Source organism: Gasterosteus aculeatus, chromosome X (assembly GCF_964276395.1).
Source record: "Gasterosteus aculeatus chromosome X, fGasAcu3.hap1.1, whole genome shotgun sequence".
NCBI lineage: Eukaryota > Metazoa > Chordata > Actinopteri > Perciformes > Gasterosteidae > Gasterosteus > Gasterosteus aculeatus.
The window spans coordinates 21,603,765-21,621,368 of NC_135698.1; the positions used below are offsets into that span (position 1 = coordinate 21,603,765).

A 17,604-nucleotide genomic window follows, 5' to 3' on the forward strand; every position below is an offset into this window, starting at 1 on the left:
ATTGATGGGAGGCTGAATAATAATTACCACTAGTAATAACAGCAGCAGCAGAGGCTTTACAGTGGACCGTGATGGGAACTCCTGCAGCTGCTGGTTTACACAGTCCACTTAGTGGGCCTGTGGGGACAGACTCTGGGATTGAGAAAGAGAGGCAGAGCAGGAGTATGATGGGAACACATGTTTCCGACAAACACTCGTTTATTGATCTCCACTGACAAGGGGCTTCAAGGGCAGTGCATTAACAAAATGCCCATCTTTTTTTCTACTTTTACACTACATTTCCTGGAAGTTAGATACTTTCTATGGTCTAATTGATTCAGAACTTATCAATGAGGTCCTAATGGGAAAAACACCACATTGTTTACGGTCGGAGCAAGATAGCAAAGGGCACTTTATGTGAGTGCTGGTGAAGCAGCAGGCACATCCGGATCCATTTATCAAGGACAATCACAGCGGGGAAATGAAGCAATCAATAAGCAGAGTAACTTAAAGATCCCCCATGAGTCAACAATATGTAATCTTGATGGATCTATACATGAATACTGCCAGTCAATGCACACAGAGACTCAGAGTGGTCGGAAACTCCACAAGGACCTTGACGCCACATTTTGACTGTAGAAAAGCCTCGGCCATTTAAACAGAGCATATACCGTCCGGTAAATCCATGTTTACATGGATTACAGTCTTCATTCTATGCAGTGATAACACTAGAATTTGGCATTTGTGGACGCATCTTCTAGTATCCCAGGGTTTCACATACCATTATAACAGAAAGCTGGAAAACTACCCCCCCCTCCCCGTCGGCCGAACTGTTAATAGCAAGGGCCAGAAGCCGGGAGACATTTATTTCTTTTGAAAAAAGTCTTCCTTGCGTATTAATCCTTAGCTGGAGGATTCTCCCTTAGAAGACATCGCTCTACTAAAACGTCAAAAAATACGCCACACATGTGCTTTTAACTGTAATACCGCTCAGACTTCACCACTGCTGCTATCGTATTCACAGATAATTATTACCCAGGAGACCCCCCCCCCCATCTCCAAACGCTCTAATTAAGCTCCACAGAGGAAATCGAGAAGAGTGGATGCAACATTCCTGCGTCCTCTTGAACACATAGAAGCTAATGACCTCGCTATCCGTGAATCAGCAGTTGGAGGATAATTACACCAAAAACAACCCACTCAGATCATCTCGCCCTGAAGATCCTCTTAGAGACGTGATGGCGAACTCACAAGTCCCGTTACACTCGAGCCGTTATAGACTCCGTTGAACTACAACTGTGGGATTTTCGCTGTGGCTCTAGTTAGGCCTCAGTGCACGTGATGCGACCAGATTAACTGGGTCACAGAAACCAGGGCACCCTGCTTTACTATTTAGTTTGAAGTATTTGCATTGATACAATTGCGTGCTGTATGCTCCTTTGTACCAAAAACAAACCAGTCGAGATGTCGTGCAGCAACACGAGCACGGTATGTTTGCAAGACACAACAGCAAATTAATCGTGCCAGGGGGGAGGAGGAGAGAAAAAAGGAATGAGAAGTATGTTTTGTCAGTGTGAAATAGACCAGCGATGACATTAAATACAAAGGGACTTACTGGCAAAACACAACGGAGCCGGCACAGCCATCAAAGTAGATGTGGTAACTTCCAAATCGGAACAAAAACCAAAACGTGGCCTGAAATAGCTGCCGAGCTTTGTTTTAAAATACCTCGGTGAACCGGTGAAGTCAAAAGGAGTGAAATCATTTCCCTGCATGAGAGGGATGAGCGTATCCTAAAAAGAGTAAGCTATGTAATAACATGCCCCCTCACGTCGTTTCCACAAGTCCCGACTATTCATCCAGTCTCCCCCTGGCTGCAAATGCAACACACAGCTGACAGTTTGCAGAGCTTCCCCACAACTTGTGTCGTGCGCTACCATTGGCTGAGGCTTCCGGGAGACTCCCCGAAAGGTCCAGATATTTATCATGCCAGCTCTGTGGAATGCATCAGCCTGCCTCTCGGAGATCGCCTCTGAACAGAAAACGGTTCACAGGGAGTCCTCGGTTGCATGTCGCTTCGACATGTCGGTTGCAACCGACATGGCAGTGTAAATTTTGGCAGCTATTTTTTATTTAGTCTTGGTCTTAAGACGAAAATGCATATTAGTTTTAGTCACATTTAGTCATTTTAATCCTTTTTAGTTTGAGTCACATTTAGTCATTTTAATCCTTTTTAGTTTTAGTCACAATAGCCATATTAATTACTCGTCACTTTGTTACTTGTCTGTTACTTGTTTGTTAGTGCACTTTATGCTTAATATTTTTCTTTTTAACTTTTTTAATATTTAAAATTTGTAACTTTATTCCCTTGTTTTATACTAACCCATAGCCTTATTCTACTAACCCATTGCATTAGCATTTCATTTTACTTTATTTTATTACTTTGCACTGTTGTCTTGTCTGTCTACTGTCGCACACCAACCGCCAAGACAAATTCCTTGTATGTTTGACATATTTTGGCAAATAAATGTTTCCTGATTCCTGAAACTCCTTTTCTTCCCTTCTCAGGCCCAGGGACCTAGCTTGCAGTACTTGGTTGTCCATTGATGTCCCTCCTATAGGACAGGCCTATAGATGTCCCTCCTATAGGACAGGCCTATAGATGTCCCTCCTATAGGACAGGCCTATAGATGTCCCTCCTAGGACAGGCCTATAGATGTCCCTCCTATAGGACAGGTCTATAGGGTCGGCAAACGTTTTGACTCGCGGGTCTCAGTGGGTTGTAAAATGTGACGGAGGCCAAGAACAAGCGGTTGAAGTGTTTGTGTGAGCTGATATAAATGACGTGTGAAACATCATCACATGAGCTGTTGTCTGTCAGCTGAGTTCGAATTTAGGGGGAAAAAAGTGTCGTGACTTTGTCAACCTCCAACATGTTCGTCTCGTCTCGTTAACGAAAGTTAGAATAGATTTAGTCAGTTTTTATTTTAAGATCGTTTTCGTCTCGGGAAAAAAAGTCGTTAGGGAACATTTTTCGTCATAGTTTTCGTCGACGAAATTAACACTGCGACACGGGGCTTTTGTTTAAGAGCCCAAAAAACTAGGATGGTGTAGTGTGAAGGCGCCTGAGTACTGTTACAGATGTTAACAGGATGAGGTCGCTGCTTTGTAGTCGTTCCATGTGGCAGACATGAGTAGCGATACTTACAGAACTAAGCAGCATGGGCAGAAGTCTGACACACGAGTACTTCAAATATCATGTGAACCACGTTACAGTTATTAACACAACCAATCCAGCCCGTCTGTAATGATGAAGAATGTGCAGCGTTTGCCTTGTTGTGGGGATGTTGTAGGTGGTTGTGTACTCACGCTCTACTTTATTTGTTCAAACCAACATTACTCATGTCCCGTTGGCCTTTACAAGCCAACAACACCAACGGTCCCCGACCCAGCCCAAGCTCTTAAAGAAGCGCATCCATTCATAGAAAACACCGGTGTCATTCTTTGATGTGCAGTCAGATCTTTCTGCAATATACAAAACGCTTTTTGATGTGATTAACTGCGGAGCCTTACAGGCGATGACGACAGGAAACAGGATGGTTTTGCTCCGCTTACCTGCCGGGCTACGCAGCGCCGTTGTGTCGAGTGCCGCTGGCCTGAAAGCACCAGAACCTGCTGAGGGTTCAAAGCCACGGGGCAACTGGAGGCCACGGCCAACTCTCCTGCAGACAAGAGAGGCAAGAGGCGAGAGGGCAGACATCAGCTTAATGTCACCACCAAGTGCTCCTGGCGGGCTCACACTCTAATGTGAGGCTAATTCAAAATGAGTGATACTTATAACTGTATTCTACGGCTGGAGAAAGCAACAGAGACGCTGGTGGGTGTTAGCGGCACAGAGATGGAGGAGCGGTAGACCCAAAAAGAAAGCTGCTCAATCATCTCAATTAAAACCAAACTAGGCTGTAAAGCGCCGCTGCCTGCTGGCACCGGTTTGCTCCATGCAAAGGGTGTGCCAGGCACACAGGAATACATATAAATATAAAAGTTTAGGTTGTTTTTCTCTGAGGACGGGCCTGGAAACACTGCTCCGAGGTGATCATCGCCCAGTCAAAGAAGCCAATGACAACAACCTAACAAACCTAAGTCACGATTCTCGTTAAAAACCATGACTCAGCAGGAATAACACATGAACCACTCCCTCGCCATAAATCCACCCCGACAGGCATGGCATTCTGGTTTCGCTGCAGTTTTTGGGGGCAGCAAAGCAAGCTATATAAGGAATTGTTTGCGTGAAGCCCAGCTAGTGTTTCTAAAATATTAGAGCCAAGGGTTTTAGAGGTATTAAGTCAGTTTACACTGAAATCCTTTTAAGAGGGTCCACTTGCTTAACGTGACTCTGGCTTTAAAGTCAAATCCAACACTAATATTGGCTGCCAGTTGGCGGAGGGTGTGGGGAGGAGGGCGCAGTGTACTCGTGTGAACACATCAGGTGTCAAGCAGAGGTTTTTGTGAATGTGCATGTATAATGTTCAAATCTTTGGAAACATGGGGCCCAAACAAGCCATAACCAGGTCAGAACCAGTACCAGAATATTGATATATTTTTTCAACAGCAACATATACACTGATTGTTACACATTATAGCAGCAGTCCCCCTTTAACCCCACAAACATAAATTGTACAAAGTAGTTCTACAGTACAAAGTAACAAGTTGGCACAGGTATCAGACATACAAAAAGAAAGTGTAATAATTAGCTGGAGAATCAGGGCATTTGTCTGGGCTTACCTTTGCTCCAGGTTTTAGCCACAGCCACTTCCTTCCTCGGGCTCCAATTAGCAGTGCAATACAGTATTTCCACGTTGGCAGATAGCCAAGGAGCTCCATATGTCTGCCTTTATGACTGTTAAGCAACCCTAATCAGAGCTGATACAGAGCACACCAGCTTACTGCTACTGTGATGCCATCCATTTTATTGCAGCCCAACACTGCTCCTGCAGTTTGCACCCACTCGCTGAGCTGCGCCTGAGCTGTAATGCCTCCGCGGGCACTCTTGTTTTACAGGTTGCTGCTATGATGCCACAGTGAACAAGTTTTATGATCAGTTTAGGAAACGATCCCTCTGAGACCAGAACCAAGAGTTTTTAGGCAACCTGCTAGGATACTGTAGTTGACAGTACACGAGAGGTTAGGCCGTGAGCCATGACATGGAGCTTTGATCCTCGCCTCAGGCTAAGACTAAGAATGCCAAGGACAACCAAACCTGAATCAAAGGCTTTGCATGGTTCTAGCCCTCAAACCATATATGTCATAATTTTGCAGGCTCTTGGCGGGTTTATAAAGCAGCAGAAAAATGTGGCTCAAAGAAAATTTGTTTTAAACTAAAGGAAATAACTGTCAGAAAGATACAGGAAGAGGCATTTACCTCCAATTCTAATCAACTTGTTTTATTTTGTACCATTTTATGCAAATAAGTATCTTTTCAGACAACAAATGACACTGATGGATGGGAGCAGCACTCCGAACCAACAACATTTGGGTATCTGCGTGAAATGCACAGATGTTTCCTGTGCCTGGATTGGCTGTGTGTGCAGACTAAGTGGGCTGGGAGGCCGACTGTTTGCAGCAGACCATGGAGCATGTCTTCAGACCAAGACACTACTCCCAAAGCAGCAACAACCCAAAGTTGACCATGACCTTTGGAAAATAACCATTCAAGCCAAAAGACAATACAGACGAGTGGAGGAGTGATGCAGTCAGCAACAAACTCACACTACAGGCAAGTAGGGACAATAATGGAGAGAATCTCCCTCTTCAACTTTACAATCACCGTGTATTATGTTCTTTTAGCCACTCATTGCATTGATCTCTATATCATTATATTATTGTAGCAAACCCTGAAACGAAGGGGGGTGGGGGGCAATATAAGCTAAAGCTTTCTTAAATTGTAAGAAATACTGACATGGGTAAGAAAATGCAAAAATACTATGCTTTATATTTTTAATGCATCTAATCCAGACGTGAGTATAAAAGAAGCAGGTACCATCTATTTTATTTAGACTATTCTTTTATTGAATTAGAAAACATGCTATATTACATTACTAGTCATTAGCTGACGCTTTTATCCAAAGCAACTTACCTGCCACTTTGGTTTTTGCTGTAGAGGCATTAAAATAGAAAAGAAATAACATTCATTCCTGCTTATTCAGTTCATTAAATAATTATTTAACAGATGTTAACAGTTTTGAACAAAATCATTTACTGTCCCCCCCCCCCTCAAAAAAGAGCTGCCATTGTGACCATCCTAATAAAAAGCACATCAAAATGACTTTGAGCAAACCCTTGGAACGTTTTGGATCCCTTTTTTTTACACTTCATAACAACTTAACCTGTTCCACATTCACAATGGCACATGAAACCAAAATGGCGACCCAAAGCAAGGACATTTCACAAAGCAGCAAATAGAATCTCTTGAGTGCTCCTTCCACCCCAGAAGACCACCCTGCCAATCCAGAAACAAACAAAGAAAAGGATTTCTTCTGATCGGACTCCCCATCATGTGTCGGTGGAGGGGCTTTGCTCCAGCACTCGCCCAGAGGGCTGATGTACTGGCATAAGGGATGAACATGCGAGCCAGAATAAATACACACTTGTATGTATGTGTGTGTGTGTGTGTGTGTGCATTCACATTTTGACTGAAACTCCTCCTTGATGCGACAGTGCCGAAGAAGAACCCGATCCCTACGTTTCCCTTTGAACTTGCACCACACCGTCCCAGCCTCGAGTCCACACATACGAAATTAACGGCGCACTGTGTTGTGCTGGGGTCTTTGCTGGCCTCCTGCTCATTGGTCAGTTTGTGCACAGCCTCTGTTCCTGTCAGTCAACGATCCCCTGGATCGCAGCACCTCCACCTCCTCCTCGAATGGCCCATACCTATCGGCTCACTGACAATATCTGGGCAAAAAAGCCAACAGCTATTGCAATCACACACTCGCACGCACAAGTTTCACAAGCAAGCAGTTAGCCTGAACGCCAAATTTACAAACTAATGTCTGAAAGAGGACGGGGGCTCCTTCCCTCTTTCACACCATTCTCAGACGGACGCGTCACGTTCTCATTCCAGACCTAAGACCGCCTAGAGGAACCCGATATAGCTATGGCCCCTGCGTGCAGGCAGGGGGTTTCAAGCAATGGGAGTGTTTGATTTTCTTGCCATGTTGCTCTTTGCGTGATCCAGATTACATCACACAACAGACTACAAACGCTTACACAACCGGGGAGTGATGCAGTTACTGATATTTGGCATGCACGAATATAATGAGATCTCAGTAGAGCTGGACGGTATATCCATAGATATGTATACCGATTCAAACGGTTCGGTATGAATTTCTCACGTAGTGTTCATACCGGTGTTACGCGTAAATCGAGGAGCGGTCGGAGCTACTTGTCTTACGTGTGTTGAGATTAAGTCATGGTTATAACAACAATGAATAACCCGTAACAAACACTCTTTAACAGGGTCAAACACAACAGCTTGTGACACAAACTATTTGTAACACTAATAACTGCAGAGCTCTTAACTTGGAAAAAACATGGAGTGAGATTTTGTCGGGGGTGACCATACGGCCGAAGGGATGGTGGGTGGATGATACGGTCAACGGGGAGGTTGAAGAGGAACCTTTTTTGCGAGAGAAATTGGATGTGTGGCAGGAGTGCGTGACTAAAGACCGAAATGTGCTCAATGTACAATATAATTACATTTTTATAAAGAACATTTATAAAAATGACTCCGCCAAACTGCATGCTGGGTAAAGCTCACAACAAGAAGTTGCTCTGATGCTACATGGAAACACGGAAAAGAGCGACACAGGAGGAACAACGAGAGACCAGAGATGCAACTCAACTTGTGTCCAAGAAAGGAGCGGTGTCTTTTGCATGGTTTTGGAAAATCCGACGCAAGTTAACTTGGATCAGAAAACGATTTATCGCAAAGTCTGTTGAGCCTCTGGTGATAACACTAGCAGCCACAACAAGCTAACGCGCTAACGAGCTAACACACCTGCCAGTTACAAGCAAGTGGCCAGCAAACGGCGATCAGCTGATTGGGTAGCTGGCAGTACTTTTTGGGCTCAATGAATTAATGTGTTCACTTGAAAAAGCAATACGATCAGAATCTTTCTAAATACCGTGATATGGACGTGTTTCCCACACAGGCTAATTTTAAGCACACATTGCGTTGGTGTATTTAAAAAAAAATTAACGCTATTTAAATCACGCAACGTATTCATTCAGCTGCATTTCCTTTCCCTGCTCTCCCTCAGTTTGTCACTCACTGATTTTACACACATTTTTGTCTGACAAAGGGTTAACTACTACTAACTATTCATATATATTTTAATATCTGCCTCAAGTTATCTCTGGACACGTGAATAAAGAATCAATGCGAACAGACGTTTTGCTTCAGCATTCCTCAGTTGACTGAAAATGTTGCCCTTGCTAAATGAGAATTAAAATTATATATATATATATATATATATATATATATTTATTATATAGTACGATTGGAAATATTCATGAAGGTCGTTTCATAACCAAAAAAACGCCTTCTCTCCTTCTCAGTCTTTAGAAGGTCAGTGGAGCCGATGAAGTGCAGTTTGGGCTGGAAGCCGTACCCAGAGACGTCCTGTCTGCAGTGGGGCCGAGCTGGAGCCCAGTTGCTGGAGTGCTTTGTTTTGGATGTCTAGTCTTGATGTAACTCGTGTTGGCAGCTGCAGGTTTTGGCTCACAGTACTTTACGCCGCTATCGGGCAATAAACATAGCGCCGTACCAAAAGCCATCCAGGTGGCAAGATGTCGGAAAAAATCAACGTAACCCACCGGAATTCAGAAGCCTCCCAAGGAACATTCAGTTCCACATCGAGACGGCAACGTTACAGACAGCAGATTTGTTTTGACAACTCAAATGCTAATTTTAAAATGAACTTAGAGCTATGTTAGATGAAGCGACCAATACGCTTGTTGTTAAGCTGGTTTCATTCCATCAGTGATGCCTGGTCAGCCCAGTCTTCAGACTGAGGAGTCCTTGATCAGTCTTCGATAGGCTGCTTGTCGCGAGATGGCACATGAGGAAGGAGCCGATCCCAGTGACGCAGTCATTTCACATCCCGTCAGGGTATTTGATCCGGGAGACGGGGACAATTCTGTTAATGATTCACAAACAACCTCAAGTGCACTGTGCATATGTTTGTGTGACTATTTGTGTGCTAGCTTGGCAGATGATTTCCGGTTGTCTGCCATCAGAATGTGACTCATAGAAATTATTTGAATGTGACATTGTTTCTTTTTTTTTTGGAGGGATCTCGGTTGCATAAAGTAGAACTATTGATTCAAGTGAATATTTTTCTTTCAAGAAACAATATGCACATATCAATGCGTACAACATTTTCTCTTTGACCACCTCTTCTATAAAACATTTCGGTTACACATTAAAGAAATATTTTCAATATGTGAAACTCAAGATTGGGGCTATGGTGTTCACCTTGAAATGGAGCCATTCCCTGCGTTGAAGTAATCCTTTTGTGATGCTTCATGTCAAACTATGGAATTAATAAAAAAAAAAAAGGCACAACAGCGTGTAGTTAAGGGTTGCTCATATGTAGCAATTTTATTTAAACAAATATATTTTTTGCAGTTTGTCATTCAGAAGTTTGGCTATGCATGGAGGACAATGAGGACGATTAGCCCTGAGGATGACCTTAATGACTTGAAGCTGGCTAAATGCTACATGCTGCTGCTCAATCCTTGTCCATCGTTGTCCTTTCAACAAAGCGTGTGATTTACAAGGGTCTCTTCTCCTGGCAGGCCACACAGAGTTCAGCTATTCAGCATATCCTCAACTGACTTAATGGGTTGGAGTCAGTGATTTAACGGTGTCCAATTTCCTCCTATTGAACCCAGTAGTGTGGAAGAGACTGCGCCTCCAGTCGTCCTCGTCCTGTGGGGTCTGTAAAACAGAAGGCTGAACCAGAGCCGGGTGGTGATGGAAGGGCTTTTGATTGTTTGACGTCTTCCAGACCTCTCACCTGTCTCCCTGCTTGTAAAAGGCACTAATGTCTCGTTAACGTCTGGTTAATAGCTGACAGACATGGGTCACGTCAGATGTTGCACTAGCTGTTTCTTTTGGCCGTCATCCTAATGGATAAAACCGTTTGATGACCTGACGGTGCACTTTTGTCTGGAAGACTCTGCAGGGTTTTGCCCTTCAGACAGGGTTCTAACACCACTTGGGTTCAGATTGGATAAGACTCCCAGGAAAATTGGGAGTCTTAGCAATAGGCAAAGTGGCATTAGTGGTATTAATGAGAACAGCCTTGACAAATCAGTGCACAGCTACTTGCGCTCTCTAAAGGCTGCTCTCTGATCTGTAGCAGACTCTGACCCAAAAACCAAACGCTGCGTTAGGAGATCCCTCAAAGGGTCGGCTCCTCTCCAAGCATGATGTGTTCACTGAATTCCCAGCCCCTCTCTCACTAACAGAGCAGGAGAATGAGGATGATGAAGGACCCCCGAACCAATAATAAGGAATGTGTTTGTGGTATAATTACCGTGTGGCCTAATTTTTCAGCCATTTAATTTAGGCCTTTGAAGAAACTTTGAGATAATAGTGTTACCATTTAACACTCAGATTAATCTGTGCTTTCTTTATTACCATGAAATGTGGAAACTACAGGAATAACTAGTTTTGCATCCTTAAGTCTGAGAACCAACTCAACGTACAGCCTCAGGCCAATGAAGACCAAAAAATGCAGTGGGAAATCTTGGATGAATTCCAGTTTCAAATTTCATTGAGAGGCAAAAGAAGCCTTGAGGCTCCGTTCCACAGTTCTGCATTTCTAGTAATTTAAATAAGGGCGGGGATGGATGTGGGGTAAATAAAGATGAATCGGAAACCAAAAGCGCCGTAGACGTAGTGAGGAAAGTGGCATCCACTATCAAATCTCAAAATATGAAATATTTCTCAAAATATCAAAAAGATTGACAGTATCCTGGTATGTGACAGTATCGCTTTTTCAAGGGAACACATTAATTCATTGACCCCCAAAGGGACCGCCAGCTGCCCAAACAGCTGTTTGCCGCGGCCAACTTGCTGGCCAGCGTGTTAGCTAGTTAGCTTGTTGTGGCTGCTAGTGTTGCTGACAGACTTGGGTCGGATTTTCCAAAACCAAAAACCCTCCAAACAGACTCGGCTCCTCTGTTGGGCACAAGTTGTGTTGGTGCCGCTCTGGTCTCTTTTCCGTGTTTCCATGTAGCAACAGAGTTACTTCTTGTTGTGAGCTTTACCCAGCATGCAGCTCGGCGGGGTCATTTTTAGAAATGTGCAATTATTAGTGTTACAAATTGTTTGTGTCACAAGCTGTTGTGGTGTTTTACCCTGTTAAAGAGTGTTTGTTGTGGGTTATTCATTGTTGTTACAAAGTTAACACACGTAAGACTAGTAGCTCCTCCATGACGTGTAAAAATAAATTCTACTGCCTGTCAAAGAGCAACGTCAGTGGTTATGCCGTAACACCGCTATGAACGACCGTGCGGAAATCTTATACCGGTACACCGTTTGAACCGGTATACCCCTCAGCCCTAATTAATTAATAATATTATATATGTATATGTATATGTATATGTGTGTCCCTTTAAGAGGGTACGTTGAAATCATTTTGAAGACAGGAAAGTCTTGTATGCAAGTAAGTGTAGAAAGACTGCATAATTCTGCATCTTTGAAGTGGACCAAAGTACGCACTCATACACAATTCAACAGTTCACTCCTGAAATACTATCATGCCTCAGGAAAAACAAACACAAAACAATGCTACTTCCAAATAATCACATCATACTTATCTTTATGCCTCTTAAAATACCGTATTCTATTCAAATACCTCATTTCAAATTAAAAAGATAACTGAATGTGTCTTTCAAAAGGCAGATCTGCAATTTAAAATGAATGTTAAAAGATGAAGAGTGTGTTTCTCCTTTATCGTTCAAAATTGTCATTTGTTTTATCGCCAATTGCCGTCCGCTTCCTGTGCATGCGGATGTCTATTTGATAAACAAACAGCAATAAACTTTGCTTCAGGTGAAGCAGTTGATCACTCTGGCAAACAGATGACTTTTATTCTCATTCACAATGTGAAGGGACTGATTTTGCACGTCTCATTGCACAGCTATTTCATGACAAGCCTCGGGCCTCAAGCCGGTGAGTCTCCTACGACATTCCTGCTCCACACAAAAAGCCTATTGTCATGGAAAAAGGTAATTTGTGTCACATTCAGGTCATCTCTTCTAACACGGTCCTATTAGCAGTGATCAATACGAGCTGTGAATGTCCACGATGCAAGAAGGTGAAAGGTTAATACTTACAGTTAAGCGGCTGTCATAAAGATGCCAAATGTCAAGAAATGGTCTGATCAGACAAGGCAGGACAAGAGAGAAATCTAGATCACCACAAAGCCCCATCTTCCTGCTGCGGCCCACAAAGAATCTCAAGTATGTTTACAATTCAGAAACGTAGGAAACAGTCCAGTAAATATTTGTCCCACGTACTCCGTGGACAGGGCCATCCGCAGGACACGCGTATCAGAAGGGGAATCTGAAATCTCTAAATGCGCTTTCAAACAAGCATAGAAGTAACAATGCAGGATGCCTGTCTTTGTTGACACTGTTGACTCAAGGAGATCAAAAACAAGAGCGAGTAAAAACAAGACCGGGGGGCTGCAGTCTCACCCCGACGCACAAAGAGGATCCTCAGTGTCCATCGGAGTGCTTTTAGAGCTGAAACATATTTCAACTTTCACTGACTTGAACTTGTGATACCGAAACTGGAGCATGTTTGTTGTCCTTGTTAATGCAGAAGAATAAAAGACACTGTGGATTTCAGCAGCAATGCAACCAAGATTTGACTTGTTTAATGCTTTAGGTCAGGGATTCCCAAAGTGGGGTGCAGGAAACATGTAATGGTGGTCTAAACGGCAAACTTTTTCAGCAACATTTATAAAACATGCTGAAATCAGGAAAATGAGGGACAGTGAGAGACGCAGGAATCTGAGTGATAGAGTTAATACTCACGTCCAAGGGCGTAACCACGCATCCGTTGGGGGGGGGGGGGGGGGGGTCGTGTCCCCCCCACTATTGAGAAAATACCAATCTGTCCCCCACCAATAATGAACAGTTTGTTAAGCGAAACGCACCGGGACTACTCCGTAGCGTCCGCAGTACCCCGCCAATGTCTAAACCATGGTTACACCCTTGCTCACGTCTCTCGATGGAATCCTCCCTTTTCATTCATATCTGCCTCTGACCCTGTGCGTGTGTCCTCGTCCTTCTTTTTGCTCCTTTAAAGTGACGTAAGTGGAGTTTATTGAAACTTTGTCGCAGTGTTTCAGGGTATTTATGTAGTTTTGGTCCTGATTCAGAATGAATATGATACAGTGTTGCAGTGATGAGTTGCTCCTTTGTTCGGTCTGTGTTCACACTGCAACATTTAACAGCGGAATAAATAAACATCACGTGTGAGCAAACTGTGGTGTCATTGGCCCAATTTGAATGCAGCTATAAATAGACTTTTTCTTTTTGAGTGTGGGGGACTGGGGGGGCACGAACCCAGTTGGGATGCAGAACAGCTGCTTTAGGCGGTAATTACACGCTGTCTTCTGGTTTCCACGGCCAGAGAGGAACTATGGAACATGATGGAAATGAGCTCTGAATGCTTTTATAAAGGTCTCTTCTTCACTGTAACAGGGGTTACGTTAGTTCTTTTTTCTTTAAAAAGGGTCAGCATGGCATTAGGAAGGACAGGTTAGTCTTTTGATAAGGATACCCTACACCTGTTGCCAGCTACTCGCCCCCCCCCCCCCCCCCCCTTTTACATGTGCTATCATGACATCACAGACCTTTATTAAATAAGCGTGTTGCTGCTCTACAGATAACGAGTTGTGTCTCCGTCTCTTTGCACTCATCCCGTAGTGGATCGTTTGTGGCCGCTAACACGCTGCATTCTCCTTTTCGTAAACAGAAAAGTTGCCTCGCTTTTTTCCCCAACCAGCTGCAGACTAAACTAACTTTAGACACCAAACCCGTCAACTGCCCCCCTCCCAAAAAATGTATCTGAGCCGCGGCTAGTTTACGTCGCATCGCCCCGAGCTCATTAATGCTAATTCATTAACATGAATTAGCATTAACATGAATTAGCATTAATTAACATTAACGAGCGTGAGGAACTTCCCTCCTTTCCAGGTTACGTTCCAGCGCTAACCCCGCCGCCCCCCCCCGGACTAACGTTAACTTGGCAGTCGAAAGGAGACTGACGAGACTTGTGGCTGAGATACTTAACATTTTGTTGGAGAAAAAGAAGAGCCCTTAGCTTAACTTTTCTTTACCTTTTCCGTCGCCGATAACCTCCACGCGGATTCTAGCGCTTCTCGGCGGTCCGTAAAATCCCGGTTTTTGACAACGTCGTCCTCGGCAGGAATAAGGGAAGAAAATCCGCGTGTGTGTGTGTGTGTGTGTGTCCGCAGCTGAACTCCTCGCCAGGGGCTCCTCGCGCTCGCGCTCTCTGCGTGGCTCTCCGGTAACAGCCGCGGCAGTTTTTTCCACCACCCCGGCGCGGGAGCGAGCGCACTAGGGAGGCCGGGAGGACCACGTGAACGCGCAGTTCTACGCGGCACACCGAACCTCCTCCGCGGTGGGAATCCAATGATAATGATAATGACACGACGGACGTCACACTTTAGATAGGAAAGGAATTAAAGAACTGTACTATGTTGAGTTGCCTTTGAGCAAATAAAACTGCATTAATGAATGTGCGGGTACATTTCTTTAAATGTGATTGGCTCATATACAGTAAAGTACCATATTTGTACACAAAATACAAAAAGTGCCAGTTTGACGAGCTTGTGCTTCACTCAAGTATTTCAGAGGGAAACTTTATTTATTTCACTGCATTTTTTTGGCATGTTTTTCAGATGTACATTTCCACATGCAAAACATGTATTCATGAAGTATGAAGCAGAGTACTTCGACCTGTTGTGATTGGTCTGTGACGTGTCAGTAACAACAACAACAACAACAACGTGGAATAGCATGGAAATAACAAGCAGAAATAGCAATACTTTACATTGTGGTTATACTTTTTCTAATTCGTTTGAATACACGTGTTATTGCCCTTATGAGTTGAACTGCATTGTAACCCACCTCCTATATTTGGGATTTACACAAAACTTTATGCAGCGGTGACGTGTGTTCATCACAGTCATTCTTTTTTTTCCATACCTTCAAAGAAAAAACAGATTCGCTGATGTTAAATTCCACACTTTACAGCAAAAGTGAGTTCAACTGATCACCGTGAGGAAAAGACAGATGACATCCTGACAAAGAAAACAGATGTGTGCACCACACAGCTGCAGTGAGCGTGTGTTATTAAAAAGCAATGAGAGCGGTCAGCGCCTCTTATACTGAAATGTCACTTCCCATAAAGGACAATGACCCCTGGGGGGGGGGGTCCTGAATTCCTGCTTCAGGTGCTATTGGAAATAGTCTAATCTTAAAAGTTTACATTTAAAATTAAAAAAGGGTTGCAGGGATGTGTGAGTGATCCCTTTACTTTCATAAGAGCTCATTCCCTCCAGACACGTTGAGTTTGGAGGACATTCCACCAGAAGACACGAGTGAACGTCTGTGTCCGTTCCGCTCAAGTATCTTCAAGCAAACCACAGAGAAGAAAAAGAGACAGCAGCTGCGTGATATCTGAGCTGAATGTCCTGCAAGGGAAAACAGACACGAGGTCTTCTCTGGGTCCTGTTAGAAAAACTCAACTGAGAACCCCCAAATACTGAACCAGGTTTGTTTAAAGAGGATCTTTCAGATGACACAATGTTGATTATTTGAAATCATGTGACCAGGGGTAAAATAATAGAATAATACCAAGTAGTATACAAAAAAGCGACTGTGAATATAGACACATTCACGCTCGGATGCTCAACAGCAGGGAGATTGTAAACTTCATCGATTAAATAAGTAGGCTTTTTTTCCCCTCATTTGTAAAAAATCAATTCCATTATTAGTCCACAAATCAGGGCAAAGCGCTCGTTGCCAACTGCTTTGACCCTCCTGCCTCAGACTTTTGACCATATAAGTGCATGTGACTGTCTACAGAAACCATTGTAGATACTGGGGACCGCCGAGTGCCAGCTGGCCACATGAGCCTGACTCATCCGCTCTGCTCTGAGTCACTCCCTGCTAGCCTCCCTCTCTCCCTCCCTCCCTCCCTCCCTGGTCCTGCTGAGGTGAGTCTTTCTTTGCAGAGACAAAAAGTGGGCGCATCACAATCAAGACACAAACTCAAGGTAAAACACGACAACAAGGTACGAACTATTACGTATTTAATGAATCCCCCCGACACCCCCTTCCCTATGTTGTTTTTTCGCAGCTTTGGGGCAACATCAAAGCCACCCCCCCCCCCCCCCCCTCAAAAAAAGAGGGCTGTAGCTAAGCTCATTACACAGACGAGCTCTGGGGTCGAGTGTGACAGATGACTCCGGGAGGAGAGAGCAAACAAGGCTAACAAGGCGCTGCGTGTCTCACTGGTCACAGAAGAATGTCCCACAGCACAAAAACACCGGAGAGTCAAAGTCTGTTTAAACTTTGCAGTCGTAGCCACAGCAGCGTTGCCGTGGAGATGGCGAGGTCAGCTGTCCTGACAGAATTATGTCAACAACTGGATGAATTGCCATGAAATGCTTCCCTGAGGATGAATCATCGATTCTCTAGTGATTCTCTGACATTTCCTCAGACCCACCCATAAGGAAGGAATTATTTTTTACAGAAATGTCTCAAGTATGTCATGCTGTTGCCATAAGGATTAACTCTAATGACTTTGGTAGACCTCTCTCCTTCTAGTGTGGGCCAAAGTTTCCCTGATCCACATTAGAAACCACCCGGCTGGCAGTACACTTTGTACAGATGATCAGTCGATGACACTTCTGTTGATTCCCTGACAGATATTTCTGGATTTGAGTGAAATGTGTGGATTACCCCTAAAATGTGTTAGGTACAAATAGTGGGGGAGCTCTTATCTTTTCATTTAGAGCAATTATTGTTGGTTTCACATCAACTTCCCTCAAAAAATGTCTTAATTAGCAAACCGTAGCATGCTCTGACATGGGGAACATGATGAGCTGAAGGCGGTTAACGTGTTAATAGTTTTATAGGAAGATGTTGGTGTGCTGCCGTTAGCATTTTGCTCACAGGTCTGCAAGCGTGGCTGCACACGGACCCTTTGACCCGAGCGGTCATTTTCCTTTGATCATAAAATATCACAACCAAAACAAGCTTTCATTTGATGAGCTATGTGGCCGTTAAAGTTCACGCTGTCGTGATAACCTGCAAGTAGCCAAAGTCCTCTCCAGACTGCATCACTCGGCTCTGCAGAGCTTGACCTTTGTGTCGCGCAGGTGAAACTGAAACATGGATCCCTCATACGTCCCGCACAGCTATTCAGCGTCATCCTAGTCAGCGATTGTGTAGAACTAACTCAGTGTAGAAACCAGCATACTCTCCTGCGGGAACAGAAGAGCTGCA

At 44.0% G+C, this 17,604-nt stretch overlaps 1 protein-coding gene across 3 annotated transcripts in view; it reads right to left on the reverse strand.

Moving 5' to 3' along the window:
* Window positions 1–14,646, reverse strand: part of peak1 (pseudopodium-enriched atypical kinase 1) — a 63,336-nt gene extending 48,690 nt beyond the window's left edge. Inside the window, exons 1-2 of one of the 3 annotated variants that reach the window (XM_040163798.2) lie at window positions 14,406–14,646; window positions 3,595–3,701 (exon numbers count right to left, since the gene is read on the reverse strand). The gene's annotated coding sequence lies outside the window, so the exon portion shown is untranslated. Of the gene's footprint in view, window positions 1–1,594; window positions 1,875–3,594; window positions 3,702–14,405 lie in introns of those variants that run through there. The other 2 variants (XM_078082951.1, XM_078082952.1) reach the window with 2 other exon arrangements.
* Window positions 14,647–17,604: the final 2,958 nt, after the last annotated feature.